We start from the raw sequence: 12,280 nt of genomic DNA on the forward strand, positions 1-12,280 counted from the left end.
GGCATCATGACGACAGATTGGGAAATGTAATGGACTGCATTGAAATTAAAATTATCGTTACTGTATATATTTGATAGATATAGCCATGTGAGACTATAGTTTGAATTAATCCCCTTTATTTGCATAACACAACATTACGGTATACAGAATAGCTCTTTTGGCATTATCCTCCTCGGCATTATCCTGAACATTGTATAAGCATTTGTTTCATGTGTCAGAACGAAAGAGGTTTTCAGGAGCTCATGCACATTTTCTATGTGCTAGGCAAAAATGTCTTCATAGACAACCTAGGAAGTAGAGGACAGCCTTGTTTTTTTGTTTTCGTAACAAACTGTTTCCTTATTGGCAATAAAAAAAATTGATACATGAAAATCTTACATATAGCACCTAAGAAATTCACCAACATTGTACAATGGGTGTGGGTGGTGTAAAAAACTGTCCCAAGTCAAACCGGGTCTGTATATTCTGATTAGAAATCTCTAACCTGATGGTAGAAATCTCTGGGATTTTTTCCCCACCTGATCAAAAATCATAAACCTCTGATTACTTTGAGTAATGTAATTGCAGACTTTAACAAGCTTCAATGTATTAAATAGCATACTTTGCAATTTATTTTGCAATTATTGAGTAATTTGACACTCTTCGGGATGAAATTTATGAGTGATGAATAGTTTTCCATTGTTTAAAATCCACAAAAGCCTTCAATGTAGAGAGGATAAGTAATGAAGTTTGTCCACTAGAGGGTAATGTGTGACAAAGCTGTCTATGGGCTTCACATTCAACACACAAATGCATATAGCCAATGCCAAGATGTGAGAAAGAGCTGCAAATGGGAAATATCTTTTAGTTTTTTTGACCAGATAAATCAATTAAACTGCAATTTTCCTTTAACATTAACACACAAAAAGAAGAAAAAAAAATAAATTGAATTAATGAAAAAAGATTCCTATGCACTCTAATTAGCATTTAGGTTCTTCATGGAAGGATATTGCATTTTTTTTTTATTGCTAAATTCGCTCACAATATCGCTCTTAGTTCCCGCGTTCAAGGTCTCAGCTGCCCTGTCATTGTTTCGGCAGAGTGTCTTTGTGTCCCACTAGGGGTCTCGCGCGCTCCTCTATGACTGTACTGTCTCACTGGCGCGGATAAATGGCACCTCATTAATCAAATGTGCATGAGTGCGCTCAGGTTGCCATGGCAATAATTATCAGAGCTGCCTAATTAACTTTCTCAATTGCTTAATGATATACGACCCTATGAACTCCCCTCTGTTTCTTTCCTCTCTATAATTCGTGCTGGATTTTTTTTTCTCTTCATTTTTTTTCCCTTTCCATTCTCGCTGTTAACCCGTGACCACCATTTTATGAGAATAAAACAGGAACAGATTGCCAGTAACACTGATGTTAAAGTTGAGTCCACTTCCAGCTCTGACTTTATGTAGCCTATCTCACTGCTGCGACAACAGGTGGGAAAAATACAGTTGTAGGCTACTGTTAAATTACATATTGTGTTATGGATAAATCTCGCTAATGTGGGTTTGGTACAGATAGCTGCATCATGTAGCCTACATCTGTTGATTTACAGAAAATAATAGTCATTTAAACTCGTCCCTCAGTGTAGAAGAAAGAAAGAAAATGTAATGTGATGGAATATTTAAAAGCGTCACTACTTGTCTAAATCTTCATTTTAAAATGGGACTACTTTGCATGAAGGATCTGGTTATTATGGGACATATGCTGCATTCACGCTATTAGGCTATGTGGAATATAGGCTATTTAAAGGTATAGTTCACCCCACAATTTAAAATCTGTGGTCATTTAGACCTACTCACCCGCCTCACGTTGCTCCAAACATGTACATTCTTTGTTCTTCTGAACACAAAGGTAGATATTTTGAAGAATGTTTTTAACCAAACAGTCGTGGCGCACCATTGACTTCCATTGTAGCCTATGGCCTAATCATTGAGAAGGGTCCCACCACCCACTATGTTTAATTCCTAAAGGGATATAAGTTAATATTCAGTAATGGTGACGTGTTTACATGACACCGGATTGTTGTTATTTAAAAAATATTTATATTTTACACATTAAACATTAGCTTGCATCAACTCAACCCCCCTGCAGTTCCCTCATGAACTGGGAAACCCTGCCATGAGAGCACAGGTCTGCAAACCAATACAATTGTCAATTGTCAAATTCATTGTCAATTTTACAACAGTATACAGCACACAGAGAGCATTAAATACTGTTTACTGTTTAACTCAGACCCGTGGTGTAAAACACCAACATAAAACAAGACAAGTATTTAAAATAAATAAGGTGCAATATGTACAATAAAAGCATAATGGCACGTGATACTCTAAATATGTTTGCATTGTAGTGCAAACAGTGTGCAAAAGAGAGAGCAGCAGTTTTAAAAGTGTGTGTGTGTGTGTGTGTGTGTGTGTGTGTGTGTGTGTGTGTGTGTGTGTGTGTTAGGGGGTGGGAAATTACAGTTCAGTGCATCTGAGGGCAGAGGGTACCAAATACCAAGATAAAAGAAAAGAAAAAGGAAAGTATGTGTAGGGCTGTGAATGTTAATTAGTTAAAGTATTTCAAACACAATCTTTTTTTAAATAAATAAAATAATAATAATGAATTGAATAAATATGTAAAATATTCAATTTGAAAATCTGTATATACTAACATCCTTATTTTTCAACGCAGATGTAAGCTATTTCCTGTTAATGTGCATGATTCATATGCTATAGGCAAATAACTAGAAGAAGAACAAAGTGCTGTAATGGTAAAACTGTTAGTGCTGCAAACCAGTGTTTACGATTAATGATTATGAAGGTGGTCGAATGTGTTTACCAGCTCAAGGGAACTTTTCTGGAAAGTTTTCTTTTGTCTGGTAAACACCTTCGAACATTGGTGGGTGGCGACTATGTAACAGGTAGGTGAGTCTCCACAGTTCTTTGACATGGAAATCCGGTTAGATTCTTGTGTTCAGTCCGTTGAGGTTAGACGCGAGTAAAAACATGAACACACTGGAGAGCTGTGTTATATTGAAGCTGTAATTCTAATTGAAAGCAACACTGACACTGTTTATGTTTAATACTGTAAGTTGTTTGCTTTAAAACAATCAATTGTATAAGTACCATACACATAAACATGACTTGATTGCAGAGCTTGTGCAAACCCACATCGCTATGATCAGATGCTTTCTTAACTGCTGTTTTCTCACAGTCACTTTTGTTGTATGTTTATTGTGTTTTTGAGTGGAACGCTCGCAGCACATGCTGTATTCACATACTCATCTATTTGACACTCTCATCAGACAACACTGGGATGTGGAGCGTAAGCAGATCGTAATAGAATGAAAGAGATTGTCCAAACTCATACGAATTAGCCACCAATTTTGGGAAACGTATGTTGCGCTAAAAAGGGCTGTGCTCACTCTCACGTTAAAAATAAGTGGGCAGAGAAAAGATACACTGTCAATTTAATAAAATGACTATTTTCCAGATAATATTTTAATAATTGCATTGGCATTCACTGCAACAATTTCAAAGCTAATTATTTTAATTTGCAATAAACATGTTATCTTAAAGGGGTTATCGGATGCCCATTTTCCAAAAGTTGGTATGATTCTTTAGGGTCTTCATGTAAAGTTTGTAACATGGTTAAAATTCCTCAATGGTTGTGTAAAACAACACCCTTTTTACCTCCTCAAAAACAGCTCTGTTCACAGCAACTGTTTCGGTGCATGTCTCTTTAAATGATAATGAGCGAATGCTCACCTCACCCCTCTCTTCCGTGGGGTGTATCGATACAAGACATAAAGTGCTGCCTTGGTGGACAGTATACAAATGGTTGAGGGCGGACATATGCTAATACGGGAAATATGCTAATACGGGACAGTCCGTCAGTGGTCGTGGGTAGCATGAGCAATATGATATCATATTACTCAGAAAATCCAAACGGCTTGATTATTGAGAGTGTTCAGACTTTTTTAGGATTAAAAAAAAGGAGTGAATTGATTTTTTCATTATATGGTGGTTGTGTCCACACTCTGCAGAGACACATTTATATGCAAATACCATATAAAAGTGAATTTTGCATCCAATGACCCCTTTAACACACTTTATTTTTCTCACACAGTATAAATGGGTCATTGTAGATTAAAATATATAGCAGTCCCCACAAGGGATCACAATATTTTGGGTTCTTAGGCATCAAAAGTTTAAAAACTCCTGTTGTAGAGGGGACCTCTTCATCATATGGCCTGGGGACAATGTCAACAACAGTCAACAGTCCTGTAACCGTATTAGGAGAGTAAAATCAGTTACAATGTTGTTTCAGGTTGAATCTTTGAAATATTTTTCTTTTGTAACCGTGTGTTGATCAGATGAACCTTTTAAGTGTTTCCTCATAGTGCCGAAGCACACCTGCCATCTAAATTATCGTCTGTGGTAATCGGCATTGTTCCAACATACAAATATTCTTAAGTCCTCGTGCGATCGCTGATATCTTGAATCTTGACGAATCTCTGTAACTATGTGTGTATGAGTGATGAGGGCCCGGGGCTGCAGGTGACCTCGCGTGACAGGTTGAGTGAAGGGGCCGGTGAGGGCCTGTCATCTCCTGTTCACTCACTCAGTGTCTGACGCAGCCAGGCAGAACTCTGCACAACACCTGCTGACACTCACGCTGGCCCTGTGCCTTCATGTCATACACACTACCGTCAGGATGCACTCGTAAGGTTACACGCTTCTTATACTATGCACCCGCTGCCAGCATGTCACACTTGTGTCCCACACAGTATCTCGCTGAAAATCTGAAGTATTCCCTTAAAAAGCAAAGAGCCATTAAACCAAACTTTAAAGTATTTTTATGGAAAATGTTCCTACCACCTGATAGATATCACGGAAGACAATGAAGACAATTGCCCACTTAATTTCAATGAAATTTCGTTAATGTGACTGCTCCTTAAAGGTGCCGTATGTAATTTTTGACTGTACTAAAGCATGAAAATACCATACTATGTTTGTAGATATTTAACAAACAAGTAATTTCACATACTCGTTTCTCTGAAAAACAATGTTACAGCCAGTTATTTTACTTTGAAATGTGAGATCCATGTCGAAATTTCTGTTTTTATTTTGGTCTGTGTAATTCCGCCCATTGCCAATTTATCCAATAGTATTTCAACACCCTGGGTGGCCAATTGGTGTAAAACACAGCATATTGCAGCCATGGAAGCCAGCAAACAAACTGGGTCAGAGATCGCAGATTCTATACCTGACCTAAAAAGCCTCTATGAACATAGTGCATATTAAAACGTGGATACATCAACTCATCAACTTACAGTGTGTAAGTCTCCTCATTGTCCATTGTGCTTGGTCCTGTTGCGTGTCCTCAATCTGGCAACCTGCGTGAAGAGGGGGAAAGAGAAACAACCCGCTCAAATATTTTGAATTTGGACTCTCAAACGCTAGCTGTCAATATTACATACTGCACCTTTAAGGCTCACATGTCAGTCACTTTGTGTATTGAAATTTACATCAGTGGCTTAGTTTTGTGGAAGCTAGTGAAATGGCTAACACCATGACATCATTTATAGTCTGACACATCATGTTGCCATTGACAATAGTGAATATTAGTGAATATACTGCAGAATGACCAATCAGAATTGAAGGTGAACTAATCCAGCCAGATGGTATAAATGGAAAAATCTCGTAATCACTGTGTGATTTTCTCGCGTGAATTTATGTAAGAATTTTTTTTTTCCTGCTGTTTGTTGGGACTGTCTCTTGACCAGATGTCTTACTACACAACACAATGCAGACGAGGTGCATGCGCACTGCTATGACAAGACAACTGATGACAAGAAACTTTGTTGAGTAGTGTGAGCACTATACAGTCATGTAGCGTGATCTTGCTCTTAGTCATGTGGGTTCGCCCTGTCGACCAACAGAAAGAGGCATGGTTTGAAAGTATACACATGTATGTACAATCCAAATTTTGCCTGAAAAATCTAGGATAAATTTCTCTAATGTGACAAAATTCTAATAGATTACAGAATGCAACAATGTGGAAAATCTAAACAGCGTATCTTGTGTCCATGTATCTGCGTAGAATATTACTATTTCTCCCAGTTGTCTGTGTCTTTTAGAGTCCCATCAGATTGTGAAGCCAGCAAACTAGGAAAGCTTATCATGGTGACACCCACTGAGTTGGAATTGTAGGGGATGTGCCCCTACATCCCACTTCATTGAAGTCCCTTCCTCAGCTGAGGAGAAAGATTAATCGCTTGTGTTGGATTTTGTGCATTAAATCACTATTTTAGCCAGCGAGATCTCCACAATTCCCTATCTTATCATCTCATTCCTCTAGTTCAAGTTCACTTCCAGATCTAAATCCTGCATGTGAGCCCTATAAAGTTGGAGGCCATATTCCAGTGTGGTTTCCACATCTTAAGAACGAAAAAAGAAAATTGGGACTCGACTCACGCATCCAAGCAGGAAGTATTAGTCAAAGTACCGTGTGTTGCCAACCCAGAGGGAGTGAGCCCCAGTACTCTTTCTTTGGACAGGCTCCCGTAGCCCCGAGCCAAACGATTTTCCCTCCCTCCTCTCTTCCTCACATGCGGTGACATTGGGAGGCCACATTGTTGGCGGTGTCCCAGGTGTGAGGAGGAGACGCATTCCTGGGATGGCCATCGGCTCTGCCGGGGCAGGAACGCCCAACCGCCCCCCCTCTCCCGCACTTTCCCGCCCCACTCAGACAAACAGTCTAAAAAGTGTGACTTATGTAACGAAACACCAGCCAGCTGAGAGAGAGGAAAGAGGGTTTGTCGAAATTAAAAATGTCAGATAACTAGCCAATGATGAGGGAAACTTGAGGACACATCAGGAAGGAAGAGAAAAAGAATGAAAACAACAACAACAATGCTAAACACTTGCTACAAGGCTCAAATTTATCTTATCCTAGCTTAATATGCAGAGATAACTAAGTAATACATTGTAAGGTTGATTTCTCTGGTAAGTGTAAACACTGCTTATGGTGTTTTAAGAACATTAATCTGTTGGGGAATCCTGATATTGCAGCATTGGCTCAAACCAATGACATGAGTTTGGTTCGTGTTTTTTTGTTTGTCTGACCAGTGGCAGACAGGGGGAAACTGTTTGGAAACCTCTTTAGAAAAAGTCTATATTTTTACAATTCCAATTGGTGGTGCAGAAAACAGGCACTTCAGCTTTAAATAGTTATGTTACGTATGTTACATTTTATGTTAATGTTTATGGCATTATTAACAAGTATAACCCACAAAGACACCCTGATGGTTTTAGTACTCTAAGATTGTAATAGCTTAAATAGGCTTCTATAATAACATTATATAATTGAATGGCATATATCGTTAAGAATTATAAAACTTACAGGCACCAAGGGTTAGTTCACCCAAAAATATAAATCTGTCATTAATTATTCACCCTCATGTCGTTCCAAACCCAAAGACATTGTTCATCATTGTTCATCTTTGGTCGTTCATTTTCAAAACAAAAATGAAGATCTTTTTAATGAAATCTGAGGGCTTTCTGTCCCTCCACTGACATTCTACATCAACTACCACTTTCAAGACACATAAATGTAGTAAAGACATCAGGTCAATGTCACCTGATGTCTTACATTTATGTGTCTTGAAAGTGGTAGTTGATGTAGAATGTCAGTGGAGGGACAGAAAGCCCTCAGATTTCAATCTTCAGTTCTTCTTCATCACAATTTTATTATCTGCATGTTTTTTAAAGCCATGTCAGTCTAAACTTCTGATCACACACATCCAAAGCACGCGCGCAGAAAGCTCAATGTCAGACAGCGAGTCTCATGAGTATTAAACTAAGTTAATCTTTCACATCTTATAGCGCTTACACAAATACACACAAGGTAATGTCAAAAACACACAAATGTCATATAAATACAGTCTGTTATGTCTATGAACGTAAACAGCAAGTAAATAAATTGCATGTGTATATTAGATCTGTGTATTAAAGTGAAAGCAGCGTAATATACAGTAACTACTGCTATATATGCTGTTAATATGAATCAAACAACAAAAGAAATACAGAAAATCACTCATTGCTCTTGATTGAATAACTTGAATAAGAATACATTTCTTACTTGAATGCTGCTGTTAAATGTTCTGGCGAGGAGATACACATGGCAGACTCTACAGTTCACTCAGGGCGGGGTCTATGCTAATTTAGTAGAGTCCATAAGCAGTCGTGGGCGGGGCATGTGCAATGTGACATCACATATGCTAGAATCTGCAAACGGCTTATTCCGAGACACCGCTTATGACGGATATAAAAAAAGGACTGGGTGAATATTTACCATTATGGAGTGGTTGTGTACAAACGTTGTAAACGTGACTCAGGTACGTTCAAAGTAAATCTGTGGGATTTGAGATATCTTTAGCACAAAATACACACCAAAGGGACTAGAGGTTTGTTCAAATGACTAATCCACAGAATGAGCAATAGTAGAACTGATGCTTGCCCCAGCAAACACCAATTAGAAAAGTACAAAAGAGAATGTGACAGAGACACAAATAGAGATAGAGAACAGAAAGTGGGGTTAGGGACAATGCAGTCATACATCTAGCTGTAAATCATTTTAAGCACATTTATTTGATGCCCTAGTTTTGCTTCCCTATGACAGACCCCTTAGTGCAAAGCACGCTGGTTTCAGCACAGTGTAATCTCACTGACAGAGCTCTGATGTGAATGCTTGAGGCCCGGTTCAAACCCAACAGCAATTGCATGTTTACTTCCTTTAATTTGCTGTCAAAGATATTCTCTATCACCTCAGCGAGTGTGTGCGTAAGTGTCAGTATAGCGAGATAGAAACTAAACAGTTGAGAAGAGCCATTAAAGATGGAAGATCTGGTATGCAGCTCCTAGCTGATAGAAAGCTCCTAGCTGAGATCAGAGGTTGTGTACTGTACAGTACGTGTGGTCTAAAACAAGCCACATTTTAACATAATAATTATTATTTTTTTTTTTCAAGAATATTAGTTTATATATATATATTATATAATGCCGTATCAAAATTTATCATGACCCACAATCAACACAAGTTTTCAGTCCTGGGTCTCTAGCCTGAAAGGTTTGTTCGCTGAAGAATTCGCCTCAGGGCAAACCGTTCCAATTCCATGTATCTTTCGACAGTGATGAAATAAAGAAGCTTTGAAATGGTCCCTCGCATAATTATTCAAATATTTCACCAGCCATATATCTTCAATGTTGACAGAAACAGGGTCATGTCAGGAAGAAATTAATTAAGCCTGATTTGAACTTCAGTAACATAATGAAAAGTACGTAGGGGATGATCTCTTACATTGTCAGCAAAAAAAAAAAAAACGTATACTGTCTTGTACACATTGTAATTTTACAAATATTCTACATAAAAAAATAAACAACCAAACGCTAAATTATTTAACACTCAGGCCTTGATGGAATTCACAGATGGTTCTTGATGGACACTATTTATATTTGGGGTGGCAATATGCAAATAGCCTTAAAGTGTATACTACTAATCCACTAATCAATCAGGTTTTCACAGTTTTCTTCGAATAGTTATAGTTTTTTGTCTCTCCATATCAAGAAATAATGGAAGTATCCTTGAAAATCATAATTTCACCTGACAGTGTGTAAAACTGAGCTGAGAGGACTATACGCTCTAATTGGTAGCATTGTGAAATGAACTAAAAGGATGTACGCGAGGAGGAGGGGTTTTGTAGGACTTTGTGAATGATGTTCCTTCTCTGTGAAATACCGCGGAGCTTTACTGTGGAGTTCTGCAGGTGCAGATTCCGTGTGGGCCTGCTAATAAGCTTAGATCAATTGTAGTGAGGGAGGATCAAGTCTAAGCTTCTTTACCACACGAGAAAAAAGGAGTTTAACATTTAAGTAACTAAATCACAATTACAAATGAAGCTGCGAAGGTGGGTCACATTAGATTAGCCACCTTAGCCAATTAGCAGTATGCGTCAGCTACAAAAAAAAATGTCTGACGTGTTCCAGAGAGGCCAGATTGAAGGTACATCAGTCAAAAGCTACAAATTTAGTCTTAAAAAAGTATATTCCACCTCTCTAACAAGATTCCAGAAAGGCCTGAAAAATACAGCACCATTTAATTCTTTAGGACTTTTGCTTTTTCACTGTCTCTTACAGAGACATAAGGAAGTAAGAAATTAGAAAGAGAATGAGATTGAAACCTGCATCTCCCACATGAGCATGGGCTTAATGTGTCAGTCTATGCACTAACCACTAGGCTGACAGCTCTATCAGAACTTCAACTAGAGGAGATGGAGACAGCTTTTCAGTCAGTTTTTTCTCAGGGGAGGTTAATTTTTTTAAGTATAAAACATCCTTAAAGGGATGGTTCAAACAAAAATAAAAATTCTTTCATTAATTTCTCACCCTCATGTCGTTCCAAACACATACGACTTTCGTTTATCTTTGGAGCACAAATGAAGATCTTTTTTTGATCTGAATGAGCTTTCTATACCTCCATAGATAGCAATGCAACCACTTTGACGCTTCAAAAATAGATCGTAAAACTAATCCATATGAATTGAGCTGTTTAGTCCAACATTTTCTGAGGAGACACGATCGCTTTATGATGAACATTTAATTAAGCTTTTATAAACATTCATCAACTCACACATCAGTTATGATAAACGGAAGCTCAAGCATGTTCGCTTGACGTGCGAGAACCAATGAGGTTCATTCTTGTGTTACGCAGCATGTTTGAGATTCAGCAAGAACCAATGAGGTTCATTATCGTGTTTTACGCAGCACGTTTGAGCTTTAATCTCTCCATCATATAAAGCAATCAAGTCAATTTTCAGAAAATTTGGACAAACCGCTCAATTTATATGGATTTGTTTTACGATCTCTTTATAACCAGTTTGAAGCGTCAAATCGTCAGTTGTGTAGCAGTCAATGAAGGGACAGAAAGCTCTCAGATTTCATTAAAAAGATCGTCATTTGAGTTCCAAAGATTAATGAAAGTCTAATGTGTTTTGAATGACACGAGGGTGAGAAAATAATGAAAGAATTTAAATTTTTGAGTGAACTAACCCTTTAAGCCTTGAATTGTTGAATATTTCCGCCATTGGCCTGAAAAAAAAAATCCAATCTTTTTTAACTTTTGTGAAAACTTTCCCAAATAACTGCCAGTAAAACGATTTTGCAAAACAAAAACAATTAAGAAATGGGAGATTTTTGTTGGGAGATATTGACATTTATGAAATTAGCCCTTATCCTGAAAGAAGGTTTTTTTTTTTTTTTTTTTTTTTTTTTTTTGATTGATTGTAAAGTTGGCTTTTTCTGATTTTTTTTTATATGTACACAACTGCAATATATATATATATATATATATATATATAAGATATTAAAATGTTGTCTTGATGGACAGAATTTACACATTGTAATTTAATTTTCTTCTAACTAGGTATTTTAAATATACACACAAAACCACAGCGAGATAAAACTGATATTTGTGTAATTCTTGTATCTTATATAGCGTTTGTGACAACTAGCCCCGGTCTCCTATGTCACAGCATAGTCTTATGTTTTTGCCCCAGGCTCTTCCACAGCAAAGACAAATACACCATTAAATCTGTTAAACTGGCTCAAGCTCAGTGTTTTCATTCCATACTGTAGGAGTCACACCACATTCCTGTTACAACTTCATTGTGGTGCATAAAAATCTCCTTTCCAAAACCACAGACCCATGTGTTATGAATTAAACCTCTGTTTGTTCTCATTTACAACATTTCTCTCTCTTATCCCTACCTTCCTTTGCATGTACCTCTCGCTCACGCTCTCTTTTCCACATTTTGTGTTGTAAAAGCAGCATTTAATCACGATGAAAGCATTCCACTACAAAGCATTGGAGGATTAGGTTGCCATTGACGACCAGCTGTCAATGGTCCACCGTTACGTCACCGTTGGGGGATTTTCCACCCGAAAAGGGGGTTACGGCTTTTATACGTGCAGATTGTTACCGCCCACCTGTGCCACAGGACAGCCAATGATCGCAAAGCAGCGTCTGTAGGCGGGCGGCGATTGGCGGAGCGCGTCTGTGAGCCCCTCCCGCCTGTCAGATTCAATAGAATCTGATACGCACGCTCTGGCTCGCGGCGTGGGCGGAATCCCCTCGGTCAATTTATCAGCGATTCACACACGAACTGTACACTGAATGTCACACTCACTCGTGTCCCGCCCACCGCA

Source organism: Phoxinus phoxinus (assembly GCF_949152265.1).
Source record: "Phoxinus phoxinus genome assembly, chromosome: 19".
In the NCBI taxonomy this organism is placed as follows: Eukaryota; Metazoa; Chordata; class Actinopteri; order Cypriniformes; family Leuciscidae; genus Phoxinus; species Phoxinus phoxinus.